At 36.4% G+C, this 10,000-nt stretch overlaps 1 protein-coding gene across 5 annotated transcripts in view; it reads left to right on the top strand.

Annotated features, from left to right (window-relative positions):
* The window catches only part of CDIN1 (CDAN1 interacting nuclease 1), a 126,025-nt gene that overhangs the window by 37,941 nt on the left and 78,084 nt on the right, over window positions 1-10,000 (top strand). Inside the window, exon 1 of one of the 5 annotated variants that reach the window (XM_040557525.1) lies at window positions 190-208. The exons of the other annotated variants lie outside the window; for them this stretch is intronic. The gene's annotated coding sequence lies outside the window, so the exon portion shown is untranslated. Of the gene's footprint in view, window positions 1-189; window positions 209-10,000 lie in introns of those variants that run through there. 5 annotated transcript variants of the gene reach the window in all.

The following is a 10,000-nucleotide window of genomic DNA, read 5'->3' as shown; positions in this document are numbered from 1 at the left end:
GGTGCAGGACTCTGCCTTTGTTAAATTTTAAATAGATTTCTGCAGGGCCATTCCTCTAGCTTGCCTAGGACCCTCTGAATGGCAGCCCTTGCTCCCCAGTTTGGTGTCATCTGCAAACTTGAAATAAGTACGCTCTTTTTTTGTATTCTCCAGATAAAGATGTTAAACAGGGATAGAAATTAATAATTGCAATGTGGAACATAAAGAGGTAAGTGCAAAAACTTGTACATTTTTTAATCTTACCTTTTCTGCCCTCCGTTTATTTACACTTCTATACTACAATGAAATACAATCGCAAGCTTCATCTGTATGACCGCCAGCTGTTGAATATTAACGTGACAGTAACATGTAAATGAAGTCAGAATATCCTCCCACCTTACAATACTTTGTTTTAGCTGTTGAATAATAAACAACACAACTTTGAAAGAGAAGCCAATATTATCAGGATTTCTACACTCATCTTTTGGTGAAATGTTTATTTTAAAAAAAAAAAAAGCAATGAGATGTAATTTGTGCTCAAGTTCTAGGGCCCCCAGTACAAGAGAGACCTAGACATACTGAAATGAGTCCAATGAGGGCTACCAAGATGATGAAAGGACTGAAGCACATCTCCTGTGAGGAGAGGCTGAGAGAGCCTGTTCACACTGGAGAAGAGGAGGCTTGGGCGATCTTATCAGTGTGTCTAAATACTTGAAGGGAGGGTGCAAAGAGGACTGAGCCAGGCTCCTTTCAGTGGTGCCCAGTGCCGGGAGGCAATGGGCACGAACTGGAACACAGAAGGGTCCACCTGAACATCAGGAAGCACTTCTTCACTGTGCAGGTGATGGAGCACTGGCATGAATTGCCCAGAGTTTGTGGAGTCTCCCTCCTTGGAGATCTTCAGAAGCTGCCTGGACATGGTCCTGGGCAACCTGCTGTAGTTGTCCCTGCTTGATCAGGGGGTTGGACCAGCTGACCTCTAGAGGCTTCTTCCAACCTCAACTATTCTGTGAAGCTGAGCAGAGCAGTACTAGTATTCATTGCTTCACTTGAAATGCATCCACAGTCTACTTGCCAAGTGAAGGCAGAGAAATGGAAGGCAAGGATTAGAAAACTTGTAAAACAAGCACTCTGCAGCATTACAAATTGCACAATGCAACTATAATTATTAAATTTTAGACATATATAATAAAATATATTAAAAAATAATTTAAAATTCTGATTTCAAATTTGTCTGGTATTTTTATTACAGCATACCTAACATAAATAATCTATTTGCTTTGTGAATACTACATAAATGTAAGCTCCTTGTATGTCAACAATCCTTAACATAGATAAAATACATCTCAAAGTTGTATTACCTCTGTTAGTATATGCTTCATATTTAGCTTTTAGAAGTTATTTTCAGCTCTGCAGAAGCTCTTACACAAGAATATCAAATTACTTAAATCTCCAGGAACTAAAATATATATTTGAATAACTCTTATTTCATATTTTTCCTTATTACAAAGCGTTTACTACCTGATACATATACTGTGGGAATATGCTTCATCTTTTAGAAGTGTATTACCATTGACTAATTATCAGAATACAGAATCCGTAGAGGTAAGGATTTGGTTTCAGGCTGGTAGCCTGGAATTATGTTAAAACACAGCACCTGTGAGAGAATTTAGTATGCGCCTATCAAACCTAGACACAAAACAGGACCAAACAGTAGTCTTTTAGGCTGTGAAAATGCTAAATATAAATATAATATAATAATAAATATAATAAGTGTTTGTAAAAACAATGTTGGATACAACAATACTTTCACTTTTTGTCTACTGAATATATGAAAAACTTAAATTGTGTAGGGTGGCCTCTTCTAGTATAAAAATGCACAGTAGGTATTGACAAGGTGTTGGTGTACTTTTTAGTGTGGTTTTTCATGTTGATGAAACTTTGTTCTAGCCAATTAGTATAAGGAAAGGAGCTTTTTTTCTTCAGTCAAGGGTATTTTGCTGGATAACTTCTATCAGTCAATAGAATGCAAACTTAATGAACCCCAGTTAGTTGATTTCACCGTTGCAAAAAATATACAGTTGCATAAATTACAGTTTCCTTACATTTACGTGCACATTATTAAACACAGATTCTTGAGAGTGTCATTTTTAGTAGTGAATAATGATAGTATTTCTAAACAAGCATTTGAAGTTACTTATATTTTTTTCATTTCTCCATTTCCCTATCATACTGATAAGGCAGAATATTTTTACAGACAGAGGCAGGAAATACACCAGATGTTTAAGCTATGTTTCCAGAAGTAGAGGTTCCCTGTTTGGGGGGAAAAATTAAAAAAAAAAAAAAATTCATTTTTTAGGTATCTCACTATTCTTTCTTTTAGAAGCCTTGGTAAGAATGGAAAGCCAGTGAGGTAGAGACAGTTTTAAAAACATATTAGTTGCACTAGTGGAAATGAATTTAGCATTCTCAACACAGAAACAAATGAGACTCTCCTGCTTGGATTTACAGAGCAGATTCTACTCCAGAAATTAGAATATGGTCCTGATTTTTGATCTGCTGTCAGTATTTTACTTGTTCTCATTTTAGGAATGGGGAATTATTTTTCCTTCAGTGTTAACAAGCTCCTTTTTTAATTTGCCATATAATAGCGTGGTGATGTAGGGATGCGGTTATAGAACAGGTCTCATATGCAGGTATTCAGAGCAAACTTCTCTTGCAGATGAAAATTGGCAACTGAATTAAAACTTCCTCTGAAGAAAATGGGGAGTGCTTCTGGAATCCCACTGCTGGATGCATGCAAGCAGTTTATTTTCTCATCCCATTAACTCTTAGATGAAAAAAGCACAGCGGAACAGAAGCAAGAGACTGAAGCTACAATAAAAAAGAATAGTTTTCATTTGACTACTTTTTACTATATACTTACAGCATGAATACTGATATCTTTAGTGAAACTCTGGTCTTTCTTTTCTTGTTATATGAGAAAAAATATTTCAGGTAATGCTTTTATTTCCACTTATTCTGGACAGCATGCACTACTGAAGTGAAGTGAATGGTGCTGACATGATTGGGTTTCTAACCACTACACAACACTTTCTTGATGATCTTGAAATACTGGCTTATTCACTAGGCTTGCTTGAGTTGTGGTCCAAATACTATTCCCAGTTTACAAATGAAACAGTTGAACCATAAACAGGTTAATTTACTTGGCCACAGTCCTACAGAGAGCTTGTGTCAAAGCAAAGACGAGGATTCAATCTTTAACACTTGACAGGCATGGATTTATGAGAGCTAGACACTTCTGAATCCACATGTGCTCTTTCCCTGCTTCCTCTTTAAACTAGAAGGGGAAAAATGGATGAACACAGCATGAAGGACGATTTTTCTTTTTAACTTCTATAAGTCTGTTGTCCCCTTTCCTGAAGAAATTCAGTGCTTTTCTATAACACTGAGCAAGTCTCAGTCTTCCCATTTCTGTATAGATGCCTGATGAATGCTGCCTCAGTAGTGCACTGATAAATCAGTGCTAGAGAGAATTTTTCTTGAGACAGTATTGCTGAGAAAAGCTATTTGCCTTCAAATTCTAAAAGTTACTTTTCTTCGGACTAGTTTGTTTTGAACTTCTCTTTCTAGAATATATTACAGAAAGCCTGCATCCTGAGTAGATAGAAAACATGCTCTGTGTTAAACTGTCTACAGGTGAGCTACCTGACCAGTGTCATCTCAGATTTTAGATCATGGCCATCTGCCACAGTAAGTCATTTCTGTTTATAGAAGTGAATATCCTCAAACTCATGTGAGGTAGACATCCTTTAGTGTGAGATGCTTACCTTCAAGAGCAGATGCACTAACATCTGGGTAAATATTTCTGCTTCAGCATAACTTAACAGTAGTGGGAATGGGCCCTGCTGTCTTCTCTAAAAATGGCTTTTGCTGCAAATAACCCAATTTAAACTTCTCTTCAAATCTTATCCCTCATATGTAGGTAGCACAATGCTAAAACACAAGCATTAAATGCCTGGAACATCTTTCCACAAGTTTTGCCCTGAAGAACCACAGCATCCATGCCAAGTGTACTGGGGGAGCTCAAAATGCATTATATGACTTAACTTTGCTGTACTTCGGAACAGCTCTGCTTGGGCAAAAAGGATAAAAGCTAAAAAGGATGCTGAATGCAGTGCCTGAAGGGTGCTACTGAGACATCTCAATTAAAGAGCTGATTATGCAACAAAATGCAGGAAGTCATCTGAAAGGGAGATCCAAACACTTGACATCCTCAGAACTGTCTTAAGCAGCCAATGTAAACCAGTGAAGAAAACAATGAAAAGCAGTTGAAAAAGCACTGAAAAACAATTTGCTGAGGGCTGCGATTGTTTTCTTTTTCCAATGCAGTTAAAATACCTTCTCTCCCCTCTGCCCCTCTTTATTTTATTCCCCTTTCCCTAAAAGATGTAGAGCCTTCAGGCAATAAACTACTTGAGTTTAATCACTTCTTTGACGAAGGAGACTGGAACCCGCTATTTGCAAATCACTAGAAAATAAGCAGGTCAACAAAATACAATGCTGCCACATTAAATCTGTTCTGATTTTTAAATGAATAACTAAACTTTAAATAGTCAAGGCTATGCAGAAATGTATTTAGAAACTTTAGCCAGGAGGGGAAAACATCATATACAGACGCCACTCAGTCACATTGCTTCATGATTTTAGTGCAATCAGCACTGTGCTGTTTGACATCGTTGAGACTGTCAAAGAAAAGTTGTGAGTATGCTCAGCAGTATGCTCCAGACTCCTCCTGGATTAAACCACAGCTGTACAAGAAAAGCATTGATCGACTGGAGGGCCACCAGGATGGTGAAGGGGCTGGAGCACTTTCCCAGTGAGGAGAGGCTGAGGGGACGGGGGCTTCTCAGCTGGGAGGAGAGATGGTTGGTTTCAGGGGGCTGAACAGCAGCCTGGCTGGTGCCTGTGGGGAAGTCATCAAGAAGATGGATCCAGGCTGCTGACAGCTGCACATGGCAGTAGTTTGAGAAACAACAGGTACAGATTGAAACGAGAGATGCTTACAACTGAAAACTTTAAGTAACTTGTCTCTTAATGTTACCTATTCTGTTTTTTGTTTTCCTAAAGTAGATGCTCATTACTTAAAAAGTGAATTTTGAAACAGAAGATTTCAAAGACCAGAGTTTTCTTGTATAGTTAACTCTTGACCTTGTTTTGGCAATCCTTAAAATTATGATGTTAAAATAAATAGTGCTATTATCCAAAGTTTATTGGGATATGTATAACTAAAGAAAGAAATGTCATCTAGGTGTGATTATATAAGTAAAATCCTACGAAAGATTGAAATTGAACGTAGTAACTGTAATTATCTAAAAGGAAGTCTATTACTGTATGATAAAACTGTCAAAATGATGATTGGGGGCTCCTACAAATCAAGCAGAAGATCAATAAAGCTAATCCTACGTCATAGCTTGGGAATTTAGAAAATGTATTTTGACCTTAATTCACGATGGAGCCATTCAAAACATATTTAATAAATGGGCTATAGTACTTCTTCTTAATTAAAAATTAAAACTATTCCGCACTAGTTTTCCCCAGTGAAACAGGGATACATTTCAAGTCTACATAATGTGCATGGCTTTTTACTGATTGCTTACTCTTTTCAAGAATATGTTAGTTGACTTTGATGTATTATTCACATACATTAAACTTGTGATACCTCTCCCAAAAAATTCTTTGTGGCTCAACAACCTTATTTGGAGTGGTGAAAGAAAAAAAAAATAGTTATTCTTCCACTGTGATTTACTACTTCTCCATTCTGTATGGGAGCTTATCCTTCATTTATCCTACTGTATGTGAATGCCTTCCAGTAGTGTGTTAAGCTGTGTGACTGCATATCTGTCACGTGTTGTTCTCTCCTTTTCTCCCAAGGAGAAGCACACGCAGTGAAGGTTTTGGTGGTTTTTGCTTTGTTTTAATACATATATACAAATGTTCTGTATTTGTAAGAGAGGACAAAGTGAAAGAAATATGCCTTTCATGGGGAGCAAATAGTGGTGGGGGCCCTGCGTTCATTATGCAGTCTCAGGCTATACACAAGAGTCTCCATTTCTTTCTTTTGTCATTCCCCTTTATGAAAGAATTTCACTCTTACAGTAAGAGTTCTGTTGTTCTGTTGCTAGATAAGTACAATTTTACATTGTTTGGCTAAAATGTCTTTCTTCTTCTGCAGTCTTACTGTTAAGGTAGGTGAGGAGAGTATTGCAGAATGTTGATGAATTTGTTCCTTTCAAACCACTCTTTCCTAGCTAATGTGTGTATCTAGCCTTTTAATCTCAAATTCCTTGAAACATTTTTTTTTTATTTTTTAATGTATGAGATAGATTTTTAATTTGGCACCTGGTCCTCAAGTAGGTGCCAGAATAGATCTTTGGTAAAATGGTAGTTTTTACCATCATGCAATTACAGCATTACTAGTCTAATTAATGTTTTTTGGCAGCATCACATTATGTATTAATGTAATAATTGTCATACCAGATCAATTAGTGATCTTTTAATCATAAAATTGTTTGATTGGGATAATGGTTTTCACAGCAATGAATGCAGCCCTAGTCATAGTAGGTTTTGCAAAACTTCACTGAGAACATATTTCTCCCTGCTCTGCCCCTGCAATTGCAATCCACATGAAGTGTTGCCTCTGTCCGTCATACTGCAAGATGGGAGAACAATAAACATACTTAAGATATGTCAACCTTCAGAAGAGAACAAAACAGCTATGCATTGCTTCATAGTCTGGGATCCTGGGCTTGACAGTGGGTAGTACTGGGTATGTTGGCAAGCTCTACCCCCAACTCCTACCAAATAAAAAATACAATAATTTTCTACAGTAGGCACTAACAAGATAACCACTACCCACTTGTCTGTCTTCCAAACAAGTTCTTAAAGCAAATGCTGGCTTTTGTTCTGGTATCACTTCCAAAATGATGATTCATTTTGAGAATTGCTACTCTTACAGTTTGCTTTTCTTTTTAATTTGAATACTCACAGTTCTAAATATCCGGCATTTTTAAGATCCTATGATGTCCTTGGTCATGATGTTTTGTAGCTACAGATCTCATAAACGTGTATCTTTGCATAGAAGAAAGGTTTAATTGCTTTCTTCAGAGTTACTTGAATGTTCGTTGGTGTTCTGACTGAGCAGAAATGGTAAGCAGGCATCTTCTTACTTCTGTGGTATTCTTTTTTGTGGGTGTATGTCTTGTAAAATAAATGTTTTTTCAGTGCGCCAGTGATTCTTTTCTATCTTTGAACCCCTGGTGCTTCCAGTGGACATTTTTGAGATAGGATGACAGAACTGAATCTAATTGTTCCAGGTGAGTCTATATCCATAGGAGCTGTCAGTTATAAGGAGTTTGGTGATGTTTCCAAGTCCATTTCTTCTCATTTATCCTAATTACAGCTAGTCGTTAGGAAATGCTCAGGCTTGTTTCAGCCAATTTAGAGACTAGTAGAACATACAACTAACTGACCTGTATCTTTCACCATGCATTACTGGATGTTGTTGATTTGGGAATGTTTTGTATCTTTGACTCCATTCTAGTGTCTCTGAAGGCATACTCTACAAATGCTGCCCCAAATTCTGCACTTCTTCAACAGTGGAATCCCATAATTACCTTGTGACTGGGAATTGCAGTGTAAAGTTTTTCTTCTTCTTCATTTTTTCTTCTTCTTTAGGAGGTGTAACTGGGTCTATAGCCTATTGTTTTCTATAGGAAAGCTAGGAAAAACTAAGAGTTCAAGTAATGGAAATAGCTTCTTAAAATAATGTCAAATAAATATTTTGAATCCTAAGTAATACAATTACTCCAAAAATTTTCTTCTTGACTGTCAACTTTACTGCCTACCCCAAATCCCTTCTTACTTTTGAAAATCAGATTTTCATCTGCTTTACTGAAGAACTTCCTTCTTTTTCCCTCCTTTAGGGCTGATTCTACTTTTCCTTGTTGCTTTCCCTAGCCACTCCCACACTATAGAGCTATATACCATGATACTTGTATGCACTATCAAGGATTGCTTTATTTACAGTTATTTTTATGTTTCTCTTCAGATGGGTAAAATAGTTAAACAAACACAAGGAAGAAGCACACATTTCATTTAGAAAACTCTTATTCTTAATGTGCTATTGAAACATGCATTCAATTAGCCTTAATCTCATGCTTTATGTTTATCTTTCTTTCACTAAACGAAACAAGGGCCCATCACTGAAGTTGCGTGTGCAAGGCAGTCACATACTTGACCTTAAACTTGCAGTTGTGTGGAGCTACAGCTTTTCAATAGGTGCCAGTTTACTTAGATTCATCTGCAGGATCATAACATGAGTTTGGCATATCTGAATCCCTTATAACCTTATCACTTGCATTTGTTAGGTCCTTACAAAACATTTTAAACAACATGATTATTATGTGTCAACTTTTTTCACACCACTGTTAACTTCTGTGAGAAAATGGGCATGTATTTATTCTTGTTCTCAGGGTCTAATCCTTGACAGTGCTTTGGGACTTTTTTTTTTTTGTGTGTGTGTGTGTGTGACTAGGTTTCCAAATATTTTGAAAACAATTTTTTCTTTTTTTTTTTCTTTATTGTGCTTTATTATGACATGCCCCAAAATTGCAAGAGATTAGTGATGTTCAGCTTTCCCTTATGCAGTGGTATTGGTCATTCCTTAGTGTATCACAGTCACTTAAGTACTTGCTAGAGTGATCATTAAAAACATAATGTACTGAATATAGAGTAGCAAGGCTTTATTGTATAATTCCCTAATCACTGCTAACTTATCTAAGCACATAATTAGCCCTAATATTTACCACCTTTCAAGTTTTTGCTACTATTCGCCAATGTGTAACTTCCCAAAGTAGGTGGCTAGCATAAGCAAAAGATTAAATCCTTGCCTAAAGAGACATATATTTCTATTAACAGAAAATAGGAATATTTTTGTCAAGGATGTGTAACGATGTATACCAATTGCTATGTGCAAATGCAACAGAATTTCTATTGGGTTTGCATTTTCAGTGCCTTTTGTTTGTTATGTTTGAGTAACGTGTTAGTTACTCAAAATGTGAGTACTTAAACTGTGGTAGGATGTTTTAAGTGTGTTTATCAATTTATGATTTTTTTTTAAGTGTCTTTGCTGCAAACTGAGCTTTCCACTTACTCATCTAGTGAGTGGTATGACAGCACTGACTGACTGACGTGTTGTTATTTAGCAGGTATCTGGTCTGCTGGTAGCATTTTGGTGTCTGATAGAAAGGAACAATAAAAGGAAACTGGTTCCTTGGGAATTAATCATCTGTTGTCTCATTGCAGACCCAGTACTAGCTGGGAGGTATAACTCTTTTAACTAGGGAGAATATGCCTGTGCAACCACTTGAAGGTATCAGCTCATGTGTAATGAATAAGATCAAAGAACTATTGGAATTTGAACAAAATATAATTTTAGAATTGTTTGCACATCTTATTTACAGTAGCAGTTTATGGAACCCTAGAAGATAAAAGATTTTTTTTCCCAATTTAAAAGACTCGAGGAATTTGATGAAAGATAGAAATATTACATGTATTTCTGCTTATGGGTAATACTGGTTTCACTCCACTTAATCAGTTTTCCTCTAACTGTATGAGTTATTTGAGTATATACCTTACCCACCTAACTCAGACACTCTAAGGCCTACTTCTAACTTTATCAGAATTTCCCAAAAATATATTAATGGCTGTGAAACATGATGCACTTATTTAGGATACTTATATCACCAACAATAAGAAAAGAAGCAGTATGAGTTTGTACAAATAGAAAAACAGCTAATAAGTTGAATGTGAAACTGACAGTTATTAAACATGAGCTTCGTTTGACCCAGATAAGATATTTTAAAATATCAAATTGCTGTCAGAAAATTAATCATCATCCCTTTCCCTCCACTTCAATTTCCAGCATTTCAGGATGTTCTTAGGTATTTTTAGTATTTTC

Source organism: Cygnus olor, chromosome 5 (assembly GCF_009769625.2).
Source record: "Cygnus olor isolate bCygOlo1 chromosome 5, bCygOlo1.pri.v2, whole genome shotgun sequence".
Taxonomy (NCBI): domain Eukaryota; kingdom Metazoa; phylum Chordata; class Aves; order Anseriformes; family Anatidae; genus Cygnus; species Cygnus olor.
The sequence above is the reverse complement of the archived record's forward strand: the minus strand, read 5'-3'. Positions and strand labels throughout refer to the sequence as shown.